Source organism: Drosophila santomea, chromosome 2L (genome assembly GCF_016746245.2).
Source record: "Drosophila santomea strain STO CAGO 1482 chromosome 2L, Prin_Dsan_1.1, whole genome shotgun sequence".
Lineage (NCBI taxonomy): Eukaryota > Metazoa > Arthropoda > Insecta > Diptera > Drosophilidae > Drosophila > Drosophila santomea.
In genome coordinates this window covers 27,086,607-27,100,254 of record NC_053016.2, presented here as the reverse complement: position 1 = coordinate 27,100,254, position 13,648 = coordinate 27,086,607, and positions in this window count along the sequence as shown.

The following is a 13,648-nucleotide window of genomic DNA, read 5'->3' as shown; positions in this document are numbered from 1 at the left end:
ACGGCGGGCTTAAGGATGACTACGAGAAGCTCATAGCGCCCAAGCTTGCTTCACAGCGGACCACGTGGCACTTCAATCCCCCTCAGTCGCCCAATTCTAGCGTGCCTTGGGAGGTTAATGTGAGGTCGGAATAACATCACCTTAAGAGGGTCATTGCAGATCGGCGTCTGACCTATGAGGAGTTTTCAACGGTGCTTATAAGCATATAAGCATGCCTTCACTCACAGCTGATGCAGACGACTTAGAGGTGCTCACGCTGGCTCTTCCGGAATACCGACCACAATCCAAATCCATCGTGGAGCAGTTTCTCCTTCATCAAACCATGATACAACATTTTTGAAAGGCCTGGAGTACTGACTGGCTATCTCATCTGCAGCAAGTGGTGCCAGGAAGCTGAGGGTTTTCAGCTCAAAGATTTAAAACGGTCAATGTCGAAACTGTGTCCGCTTCCAATCCGTTCTTAAGCGCTCTCACTTACATTATTATTTCTTACATATTATAAATTATTTCTTGCGCACACCTCTTGTATCATTTTCTCCAAGCTAGATTCTACTCCACTTGCCAGGATGGACTGGACAAGCGAGATTTTTATACCCGTTACTCGTAGAGTAAAAGGTGTCACATAGTATAATAATAACGAAATGAAGTCACAGGAATGAGTAATGAGAAATGAGTAGAAACGGAAATCGTGGACCGAGTACAAAGTTGGTGTATCCGATTCCAAGGGTCCAAGCAAGAATTCTAACGTTCCTCAGCAAGATGGAGCAGTGTGCAACGGGATTCAGAAAGACCAGCTCGTCCAGACAATGCCCTTTATACTGGAAGGAGCCGCAAGCGACTGGTGGAATACCACACCAACCAAGATCAACAGCTGGGGAGATCTGACGACGGAACTCCTGGAATACTTTTTACCACCAAGATATGGGGAACAGGTGGAAGGGCAGATCACACAACTTCGACAACGGGAGTCGGAACCGGTACGTGAATATGCGATAAGCCTGCGGAAATTGATGCGTATCGGAGGAAGAAAAACTCGATCGGATTTACAAGAGCGGTAGAAGATTCGGGGATTCGAAACGCTAACACAGTTCCTCAAGTTGGCAGAAGAAGTAGAGGAGATAGAAGCCCCCGAAAGCCAAACAAGGGTTGAGCAACCTCGTCAACAGCAACTACGACCAGAAATCTGCATGCGGTGTGGCGAAACAGGACACGCTGCAAAGGCCTGTAACAATCCGCCAGTTGAGTTGCGACCGATTTCAAATAATAGTTAAGGGTAGGAAGCAAGACGACAAAGGGAGTTATAGACACGGGAGCGTCACGGAATGCGATAAGCATGGACAAGTACAGAGACCTGAGAAAACAGGGCAAATGGAGTGGAGAACGATCAGAGATAACGCTGGCCAATGGATTGAGACAGAACACAGTAGGAAAGATTACGGCGGAAAACAGATTCGGAGGGAGATCGTTCCACATATCGTTCATGGTACTGGCACTGAGTGAGTAAAAAAAAAGGAAAAAACAGACCCCAGTGTGGAAGGCACTGAGCGAGTTATTAAAACCAACGAAATCAACGAAACCCACGAAAAGGAATACACAGCTTGGAGCGTGAAAAGAACGAAAAGGAATACACAGTGTGGAGCGTGAAAAGAACTCAAATTTTGCACTTGTAAAACAATAAAATATTTACTCCTAATCTACAAAAATATATTATATTTAAAACGGAAAGCGTAAATTCAAACTTATTCTAAATAATTTTTTTAATATAAAATATATTTCTATTAACTATAAGAAAACATTAGAGTATTTGAACACATTACCTGCTCCCTAATATTGTAAGAAAATATTATATTACGACAAACATATGCAAATTAAAATTATTGTTAAAAAATTATTTTAAAAAATTTTATTTTTATATATTAGTAAATTTTTTGGTGATAAACTTTTTAAAGTTATACAAAATTACAAGACACTATTATCGGATTTTATCTTAGATCGTTCTCGATCTGATCTCGACACAGACTCAAACAGACTGACATCTGGATTCTAATTCCTGATCCCATCAAACTCGACCAGAAGCTTTTCTTTTGAAACTTCTAGAACATTATGTTTAGAATAAAAGCATGATGCCGAAATTATTTCTCTGCGTTGTGAAATAAGTTGACCATGGTTTGGTCTCCAAGCGGAAGCTGTGTTTCTTAGAGTTTGATTATTTATCTTAGCGGGTATCTAAGCGCTGGCAAAGGCAATGACAAAAGCAAAAACAAAGGAAATGCCTCCTAGATTGAAATTTAAAAATTGTTTATTAAATGGGATAGAGTGCTGTGTTTACGGGTTGGATAATTAATCAGTCTATGAGCCAGTGAGGGAGAGACATTTAATGAGTGATAGAGAATATGAAGAATTGCTACAAGGAATTAAAAGCATCAAAATAAACTCCCAAACGGATATACAAAAACCGAACAACAAAACATGGCCCTTACAGCGGAACAGCTGAACTCAATTGTCCAATCCTCAGTAGCAGCAGCGTTAAAAACTTAAGAAAAGAATATCGAAATCAGCATTACCAAGCTTTAGGAGAACTCGAAAGCTTCTGAAAAATTCGGGAGAGTTTTCCCGAAGAAAATCTGTTACAAAATTAAGACTGGCGGCTAGCAGCCTAGCTGGGAAATTTCCACCGAAAGAAAAAAAACGAGAGGTTCGATCCAAAATGTTCAATGCGCTGGCGCAGCCAGCAGTTTCGACTTCAGTTTTACGAGTGGGCTTATTAACATAGTAGAGCTTTCATGAGAATGATAACATAATTGGTCGAACATAACATAACATAACATAGGAATTTCATAATAGTTCTAAGATCTCTTATACTTTAAACTTAAACTACTGCTCCAACATTCCGGCCCCGTTAAAGACCTCCGGCTCTTTGATTTTCTCTACAGGAGCAGTATGCACTGGCAGTAATGCCAGCTTGTGGATGGCGCGCTTGATGACGCCTCCTGACGTCCGCACTTCCGCCACACGCACTCTACCGTCCTCGCCTGCTGTTGTTGCCACCACGCGGCCTGTTAGCCAACGCTGCGGGGGCACGTTGTCCTCGTGGACGACCATTAGGCAACCGACCTCCAGATCGCGGCATCCGACGCTCCATTTGTTGCGCTGCTGCAGGCTGGCGATGTAGTCCTTGGACCAGCCGTCCCAAAACTGCTGCTTGAGAGCGGACAGCATTCGCCACCGCTTCAAGTACGCGCAACTGGCCTTGCTGCAAACTCCTCCTGTGCCGTATTCTTGCGGCAGCGTGATCAGAGGCTGCCCGATTAGTAGGTGTCCTGGTGTTAGGGCCTCTCCATCGTTGGGATCGTTGCCCGGCGACGCGATTGGACGCGAATTGAGCAGCGCCTCTACCTCGACCAGGTGGGTGCTCAACTCGTCCGTTGTGAGCTTGGCGTTGCCGACTTCTCGCAGCAACCGGGTTTTGGCGGACTTGACGGCTGCTTCCCAAAGTCCTCGGCGGTATGAAACACCACTCGACGCCTCTCTGAGCCGCGTATCCGCTCAGCTCGTCCCGACTGCGTTGAAACGCTTCGCTCAGCTCCTTCAGCACGTTGCACGCTCCTACGAAGTTCGTGGCGTTGTCGCTGTACACCTTCTCCGGCAGCCCTCTCCTCCCGCCGAACCTTTTAAATACGGATAAGAAGCTGTCAGTGGATAGGTCGACAACAAGTACAACGTGAACAGCCTTTGACGAAAAGCACACAAAAACGGCCACATAAGTTTTGATAGGAGGTCTACCGCGGACATTTAAGGATACATAAAATGGACCACAAAAATCTACTCCGCAAACTAGAAAGGGGCGGCCCATTCGGTCTCTATCGGCTGGCAAATTGCCCATTATCTGGCTCATCAGCACTGGTTTATACCGGAAACAGTGAACGCAGCTACGGACAATTTTCGTACATGCTTCTCGTGCATTGATCAGCCATATCTGTTGTCTCAAAAGTGATGCAACCGATGCAGGTTGCGAAGACAGGACAGTAATAGTGGAAACTTGGCATCATACGGAATTGGTGCATTTAGCAATCTCCCCCCAACTCGGATTAGGTTGAACGTCACACCTTCTAAATCGCTGGTATGTATAAAAGGATTTAAACGTTGTAGATGTGGGCTTAAACATTCAGACTTCTCCAACTTAACGTATTCTGAACTGAACTCCGCCTTTTGAAATATTTGGACCATCCTAAGAAACGACAACTTCAGTTCGTTAGCCGAAATGACGACCTCGCGTTGACGCTTCTTCGCTTGAATAAATCGATTTACGTAGGCCATGATCCGTAAGAGTTTACTAAATGATGAACATCTTCCAACAAGCTCAATAAAGACATTCGGTTTGTTTTTTGTGACGGAACATACTGCCACGCTTTTTTTGTTCTCAGAAAACTGTAACTCCGTTGAAACTTCAATCTGATGGGAGCGAGGGCACTCGCTTGGATTTCGGAGTAAGAACTCCGGTCCATTTTCCCATAGAGTACACCTCAAACCTTCTGAGTCAGTTCCACGTGAGACTAAATTAGCCGGATTTTCTTCCGTGGGCACATGACGCCAAACTACATTCTCTGGGAGTTCTTGAATTTCAGAGACTCTATTTGCGACAAATGTTGCTAGAGTTGATGGATCCCCCTTTAACCAGTATAATGTGACTTGTGAATCCGACCAGAAGTTAATGCTTTCAAGCTCCAATTTGTTAAGCAAAGGAGATACTCGGACCGCATTGAATCGGTTCAAAAGAACTTCTTACTTTTTGCCTTACGGCGCCTTAATTGGGATGCAAACCGAAGATTACCTCCTTATTCGAATAGATTAATGTTAATTAACTTACCCTCCTTAGCTAACCGTAGAACGATGCTTGGAACAGTCTTTATTTTTAACCTTATTCGTGGTGAAGTGGATAGTCCCGACTTGGTTAGTCGGCTAAACTTTACTGTTCCAAGCAGATTTACTAGAACCTACGTACCTCTAATTTTAAATCATTGTAGATCTAACTATGAGTTGCATGATTCCTACAGAGTATTATGTTCTGACTATAATAGATTCTATCCTATTATCTCTAATTCTGACTCTCTGCCGTTTTTAAAGCGATCAATACTAACGTACTTAACGAATTCTTAGATATGACTACTAGCATACATATATTTCCTCGTCCTTTACTGTCTTCTATATCGCGTCTATCTTCCCGCGATTTGAGCCGTACGATACACGGCAGCGCCCCTCGGTCGGTTGGGCGGGAGGTGTAGCCGTGAACCTCGAGCGTAAAAAAAAAAAAAAAAAAAAAAAAAAAAATTTGGCCAGCAGATGCACACAGCTCGAGCCTTGGAATTGACTTTGTTTTTAGTGGCGACACTCTAGACTTTGCGGTTAGAAGTCTTGATAACCTATTTGTCCGAGCCACGAACGAATATAGAGTGACATGTGTCCAAGGTTAAGATACTCTCTCATAAATTCCTGATACATATCATGTAACTCGCGATTATTTGCAAGCTTGCAAGAAATCTGCGCTTTGTCGATTCGAAAGATAAGCCTAAGATACTCGGATCTTTTTTAAATGACAACTTCACCTCAAAACGACCAGACGAAAGCCTATGTACGGTTTGCTCAAAGTGCTGCTCGCAAGCAAGTTGTTCAGCTGTATAAACAGCCTTCGATCTCTCAGAAACGTGTTCCAATTCCCAAAATCGTTCCACCAGAGAGTCGAGAGAACTTACATTTTCCATACCTGAGCGTTCTTCGATGCGCGTTTAGTGAACTTTCCCGAAACAATCCATCCAAGTAAAGTTTTCTGAAGTGAAGGATGTTCAGAACCCAATTTTTTTTGGCCTACGTTCAAAAGATCGAAAAATAATTCAGCGCCAATCAGTAAGTCCACTTTTGCAGGCTTGTGAAAGCGAGGGTCTGCCAGTTCAATGTTTGCCGGAATTCTCCATTGGGCACAATTGACTTCGTGATCGGGTTGATAAGATGAAATTGATCTTAACACCCAAAAATTGGTAGCGAAACTATGAGCATTGACGCGAGAATGAATTGACGTGTGGACTTTGTGCCGTACTACCGAGTCGTTTTTCCCTACAGTAGTGATATTTAGATATGATTCTTGCCTGTGTAACCGCAAACGCTGAGCTAAGTCGTCTGCCATAAAATTGATTTGAGATCCTGAATCTAACAGCGCTCGTGCTAATTGAAACTGTCCAAATCTATCCCGTACTTTAACGACAGCAGTAGCAAGAATAACTGGGTCAGTACTAGCAACATGACAAGAATGGGCTTGATTATTATGATCAACTGCTACTGAAGGTGCCTGGACATGCACTTGAGGAACTGATCCCGACGAAAATGGTTGCTGCTCTACCCCGTATCTGTGAAGAAGTGTGTTGTGAGGCTTAGAGCAAACACGACACGTTGATGCATTGCACTTCTTCACTGGATGACCTGGATTTAAACAATTTATGCACAACCGATTGTGTTTTGTAAAATCGAACCGCTGAATCACCGATAAAGCCATGAAAGGTTGACAACTGCCTAAACTGTGATTTGTGGCTGAGCAATATCGACACTTTGAATCCGGTCTGCGGTCTGTCTGTGTGCATGAGAAGGATGATTTGGAATATCCCTTATTGGAAGCTTGGCTAGGCTTCCCTTTACTTTTTGTTGACTCCTCAGCAGCTAGATGTTGATATCTTCGATTCAATTGAATCGCACAATCGGACCATGTCGGTAGCGTGTTATAATCAAGCTGTTCTTCAAATCGAAATTTTGTAGTGTGATCTGCCCTGGACATTGCAATGTGAATAAAAATTGCGTTATTTATGTCCTTTTCACTACCCAACGACTGTAATGACGAATAAAGGGCCGATATTTCGTCAATAAGGGACCTCAAGCCTGATGCAGATGTTTTCGATACTTGAGGGAGGTCAAAACATTGAGAAATGGTGTCAAAAAAAATCAAGCATTTATTGTCGTAAACGTTTTTCAGACTAGCCAATGCCTTCTCATAATTTAAATCCGAAATTTGAAACGCCTTGAATAAATAAAAATAATCCAAATACTAGTAAATTTCCGAAACAAGGGTTAAATCACACACGTAAATGAGCACGAAACCAATTTTTAATCGATGCCTAAATATAAAAACTTGATTTCCAAATTCAAATTCAACAATAAATTTTATTGGGTTATATGAGGGTTAACTGTGCCGAAGAACCACCGAAATGCACAAAATATGTAGTTCGTATGTGTATGTATGTACCGATGATGGGTAAAACCAAAGCCGAAAATGCACAAAATTTGAATTTTATGACACATAAACTGTCCGAAATATTTAAGTGGATCCCATTCGGGTTAAATATGCCCACAAAACACCGCCGAAAAATTCAAAAAATGTAATAGAATTTTCTAAGGCCAAATATCTCACTATAAATCGAATTAATGTTCACTCAAATGCATAGATGTACATACAAATGTGAGCAGGGCTTAAATTCACTGCCGAGTTTTGAAGGAACTTTCCACTATGTACGGTTTAAGAGCCCCTGCCACAGAATGTACTGCTGAAAAAAAACCAATGTGCGAGGTATATATGGTTGGCCACTGACACCGTGTATATAGCAGACGAATAAATGTTCTGCAACTGCACAAAAGAGAAAAGAAATTGGCGGCCAACTGGCGCTATGTATATGTATGTATGTAGGTTTACTGAACTTTTACAGTTTGACCGTATGTATTTAACTCACATAAATTTCTCCAATTTTTCACAGAAATTAACACCATAAGTTTTGTCAAAGGCAGTTCACTTTTATATTTTTTATTTGGGGGTGGTGGTTTGTTTGGGATTTAAATTGGTTTTCCAATTTACCACATATGCCAAGAATTATTAACGCACACAATACACACAAAAAGTGGAGTGCTTATTATTTTTAATTTTTGGCACTGAATACCTGGTTATTATTTGGCATAATTTCCAATTACTTTCCTTTTCCACTCCAAATGTCCAAATGTCTGCCAAATCCAAAATAATCGCCGAATTTCCCAAGCTAGGTTATTTCGCCAACAATAGAGAAAAAACAGAATAAGTGCCGAGACGACGAAAAATTCACTATTTTGTTCGTTTTTTCGCACGCAAAAATTAAATAAATGTTAGCCGTAGTCCCTGTTCGGGCGCCTTGAAAATTTCGGGAGAGTTTTCCCGAAGAAAATCTGTTACAAAATTAAGACTGGCGGCTAGCAGCCTAGCTGGGAAATTTCCACCGAAAGAAAAAAACGAGAGGTTCGATCTAAAATGTTCAATGCGCTGGCCCAGCCAGCAGCTTCGACTTCAGTTTTACGAGTGGGCTTATTAACATAGTAGAGCTTTCATGAGAATGATAACATAATTGGTCGAACAAAACATAACATAACATAGGAATTTCATAATAGTTCTAAGATCTCTTATACTTTAAACTTAAACTACTTCTCCAAAAGCTTCCTTCAACACACTGTTAAATTTTAAGGCGATTATAGCTAGGCTTGGCTTTACGTACTCGTATAAGCGACCAATATAACAAAAATAATAGAGCACAGATGTCGACTCTTCGCCAAGGATGAATGACTTCGATTTAATTTTATGATGAGGTCGAAAAGAAGCTCACTCTCCTCGTAAACAGGACTGTAAAGTCGTACGATTCAACTGAATCATCCCAATTGAATGAAAAGTACAGAATGGATGCTTTGCGGGTATTTTCCGGTTTTCCGCCAGACCAATGGATCTTCTCTAGGCCTTAGCGTTGCCCCAAGAGGTAGAGCCCAGTCACGAGCGCTAAAATTTTGCAAACAATTTCGCTTAAAGCCTAAAAATAAGGGCACAAAGTGACGAACAAATCCAAAAAGCCGACAATGATCTCAGGACCATACTTTTATAGACCCTTTTAAGAGACCATACTGATGTGTGCGATAGGGGCAGCGCACCAACTGTATGTGCCCGATGAAGGCGAAGAAAAGATGCACACCAAGCCGATTTGTGCACGTAGAAGAAGCAGAAAAGGGTGCACGGCGATCTGCTCCTCGATTGCGGCTATGAAGAGTAGATAAAGGAAGCCAACTCGGGGTGGCCTGCGATCTACACGTGCTTGGCAGCAGAATAGAGAAAGCACAGCTTTTCGCTGCACGTGGCGGGTGCTCCACAGAAAATTCCATACGTGGTCAAAAGTTCAGGGCGGAAAAAAATGTAAGCCGCTTAGGCGACGAGGCCAATAAGACTTCTACCTCCAAATAGTGGGATGGGCAGCAGACGCTATTTTGAAATTAATTGTTAAGCACTGGCTATCGAACGCACTCGAAAGCTTACCAATTATTGTTAAAGCACGATTTAAACTATTGACAGTATTTGCCTTGTAAAAAAAAAACTTTTCCAGTCGACACGATGCTTGTCGATTAATTTGGGGACGCTGAGAAAAGTTGAATTGCACTCGATCACGCCTTTCAGGAAAGAGAACGGAAGAATAAAGATCGAGTGTGACCGTAGCTTGCCGAAGGTCCTATTCGGGGATTTTGCGATATTTTATCGGACAATATTCAATTTGGCCTGGATCTGAACTTAGCTATGATGGTTTGTTGCCACATGATTGCGATAGCTCCTATTGGGTTGCCATCCTGACAAGACTCCCACAACCACAGATTTGATTTTTAGTCCCTGTGACTAACAATAAAAATTGAAAAAGGCGTTAAAAGCAATTACAAAATGTTCTTGGTATCTACCAAGTGGTTTTTATGAACGGTTGGGATATTTAGTGGTCCGGCACGTCTGGCAATTTCGAATGTAATCACGAACGTTAATATTCATGTTTGACTAATTGAAACGCCGTCTTATTGGCGCCACTGTCCACGAGAACTAAATGCGATTGACCAAATATGTCAATGTTTGTGAAATACCGAATATCGTTATTATTGTGAACGATTGATAAAATGGTAAACCGATTGAATGATCTTTTAAGAATCCAAAATTTGAGAATTCGACGTGATGAATCTGTTGGGTCATGCAGCCACCAAAACTGTGCAGTAGTCTAATCTTATACTCTTAATATTGTAAGCCGAAATAGTCAGTTGTAGCAATTGCGATGCCCATAGTGCAAACCGCTGTTCTCGCACGAATTTATCTGTACGGCGCTCATTTCTTCTTCTCTTTGTTATCTACCTACATTAAGCTTTTGTTCATCATTCGGCTGTCCCGCCAATTGTCACTTCTTCGTTTTTCGGCAAAGACTTAAATTGTGCATTCGATATGGCTCTTGGTCGGCCTTAGCTGGCAGTATAATTAACCAAATAAACAGTATCTGAAAATATACAAAACTTTCTTTGGTTATTTATTATTCGCAACAGCTATCAAAAAAGCTCAATAGCTTAACATTTGGTGACCCCGACGTGATAGTGTTAATTTGCATGCATTAATAAATGCACATATCCCGTTTACAAAAATATTTTAAAAAGCAATCGGTTGGACAAGAGAGTGGCGATTTCGGTGATAAGAGTGTTTAAGCGAGCTACATTGCTACATATATCAAGTGCAGCGGGCTGCACCGCGTTACGTGCATTGACTCCGCTTGCCTTTTCGGCATTTATGTTGTGCGCTTTTTCCCGCTGTACCTGTGCAGCTGCCAACGTTTGGCGGAGGCTACGCAAACTGGGCGGATTTTTACTCCGTGTTCACGAGCATAATCGACAGCCATCCGGACCTCTCCAACATTGAGAAGTTTCAGCATCTGCGGTCATGTTTGAGGGATTGGGCGCTAGAAACTATCCGATCATTGGAGATCTCAAACGGCAATTACGAAGCGGCTTTACAGTTGCTTCAAAAAAGGTTTGATAATCGGCGTCTCGTTTTTCAGGCGCACATCACCGAGATTCTGGGTCTAAAGGTAGTACGGAATGGTTCAGTGGCATCGCTTCGGGAATTGTCGGACAAGTTTTAACGCTCAAATACGTGCGTTAAAGGGTTTGGGCACCACTGAGCAAATCGCTGGCTGCATTATAGTGCAAGTGCTGCTGCAAAAGCTGGATGCGGCGAGCCAAGCTAAGTGGGAGAAGCGCTTGGAGGATCCGGTCTTTGTCAACCTTATTCCATCGTGGGAATCGATGGCTGCATTCCTGGAGCAGCGATGTAGGACTTTGGAGGTCGTGGATTGCGCCATGGCAACCTATGCGCCAGGCGTTCAGGTGGGCAGAAATCGTTAGACGCTAGTTGCTACCACCCAAAATTCTCTTGGTTGCATGCTTTGCCATAGTGCAGAGCATGCCATATATTATTGACCGAAATTTAGAGACTTAGAGCCAGTAGATCGCCTGCGCGAGGTAAAGAGACTAGCACTTCGCCTAAACTGCCTAAAGGCAAATCATCAGCTACGGCAATGCAGCTCGAGCCGCAGCCGCACCTGTGGAATCAGGCATCATACGCTGCTCAATCTAGATGGTCCGCCTTCCTCACAGCCACATGTTCCGGTGTCTTCAAGTTCCCACACTGAGCCTTCCGCGCCGCGTTCGACTTCTTATACTCTAATTGCCCAGGATCTTTGTAGTGACCTTGTGCTGCTAGCCACAGCAACCGTTCTAGTGCAGAATCGGTCGGGACTGTTCGTTCCCTGCAGGGCACTGTAAGATTCTGGCTCTCAACTGCACTTGGCCACTTCTCGGTTTGCAAATCAACTGCAACTTAAGAGGTCGAGGTCGTCTGGCTCCGTTACTGGAATCGGGGATTCCAATTTCGCGACTGATGGATTCTCGGTAGAAATTGCGATGCGGTCTGTCACTTCGAATTTCTCAACGAGCATAACAGCAGTTATCGCTTCCAATATCACGGATCGCCAGCCAAGCTTAAATGTGGACATTGGCGACTGGAGATTCCAGAAAACGTGCAGCTCGCTGACCCGGAATTTCATAAAGCTCAGCGTGTTGAGCTAGCCAGTTTTATGAGCTGCTGTGCGTAGGTCAGATAAAGTTGTTCCCAGGACTGCCACTGCTTCAAAAAACTCGTCTGGGCTGGGTTGTATCTGGAGGCTGCGCGCGCCCGTGCGGTAGCGCCTTGATAGCTTCACGCGTTCCTTCTTCAGCCAGAGAGGAAAACAGTCCTGGCCCAATAGTTCAAGCCACGAAGGAGGAGGTAGATTGCATATCGTCACTCTGGGCGCATCTGGACCGCCTATCTTATGGAGCCTGAAATAGATTGGCCATCAGCTGTTAGTCCTGAGAAACCGGTGGTTCCACTTCGTCGAAGTGTGTTCGACACACTTCTTACCTCTCACTGCAACGAGTGCTTGCATACATTTACAACAATTGTAATGGAATTCGTGATTCTGGACTCACCGTCGCACACATTCAAGAGGGTACTCAGATGATTCTGCGCTTGGTGCATCGTGCGCAGTTATGGGAGGACATGCAGTCCGTATAAACGCTGGGAAGAGTTTTCTCGTCTAGTCCCATATCCTCGCTTTCGCCGTTCCTGGATCAATTTTGACTTCTTAGAGTAGGCGGTCGCCTCCGGAATTCGTCATTGGGCTTTGATGGCCGCCACCCGAAAATCCTTCCAAGGTCCCATCCGGTGACTCTAGCAATTATTTCGCATTACCATGAAACCAATCTTCATGCCGGACCTCGAGCTCTTCTGGGTGCAATTCGATCCCAATATTAGCCTATTGTGGGGAGGAAGACGGTTACCAAGGCCGTGAATAGATGCATCAGATGTTTTCGAATTAAACCGCGACTGATAGAGCACATAATGGCGGAACTTCCCAAGGAGCGCTTGGAGGAATCTCACGCTTTTGAGGTTGCTGGGATAGACGTCTGTGGACACTTCTTTCTCAAGTCGGATACTCGCAACAAGCCTGCGGTTAAATTCTACGTCTGCGTATTTATATGCTGTGCAACCAAGGCAGTGCACGTGGAACTGATCAAGGATCTCTCGACAGTTGCGTTTCTGTGCGGGCTCAAGAGGTTCATATGCACCCGGCGAAAGCCGAAGCAAATTTGGTCGGACAACGCCACCAATTTTGTCGGCGCCAAGAATGAACTTCTGGAACTTCGAAGGTTATTTCTCAGCATCGAACATCAAGTCCCCGTTCAGAAATTTTGCCTTTCGGAGACTATTGAGTGGCGGTTCATCCCACCACGGTCGCCCCATTTCGGTGGACTTTGGGAAGCGGAGGTGAAAACGGCCAAGCATCATTTCTACCACACTTTCTCTTGACTCTTGGCAGCACATCTCCTTTCTCCAGCAAATCGATGGAAGGAAGAATACTTGACGCTCCAACGGCGCTCCAAGCGGCGCACCCCCAAGCCTGGCGTTGCCGTGGACAACGTCGTTCTTGTTAAGGACGAGAATCTACCCCCAATGAAATGGCCTATGGCGAGAGTCATACAGTTGAGTCCTGACGGAGACGGCGTCGCTCGAGTTGCATAATTGAGGACCGCGTCTGGAGTAGTAAGGCGGGCAGTGAACAAGCTGTGTCTGCTTCCCCTTGAGGGCTCTGTTGAAAGCCAAGCTTCCAACGGGGGGAGGATATTGGGTCATGCAGCCGCAAAAACTGTGCAGTAGACTAATCTCATACTCTTTAATATTGTAAGCCGAAGTAGTCAGTGGTAGCAGTTGCGA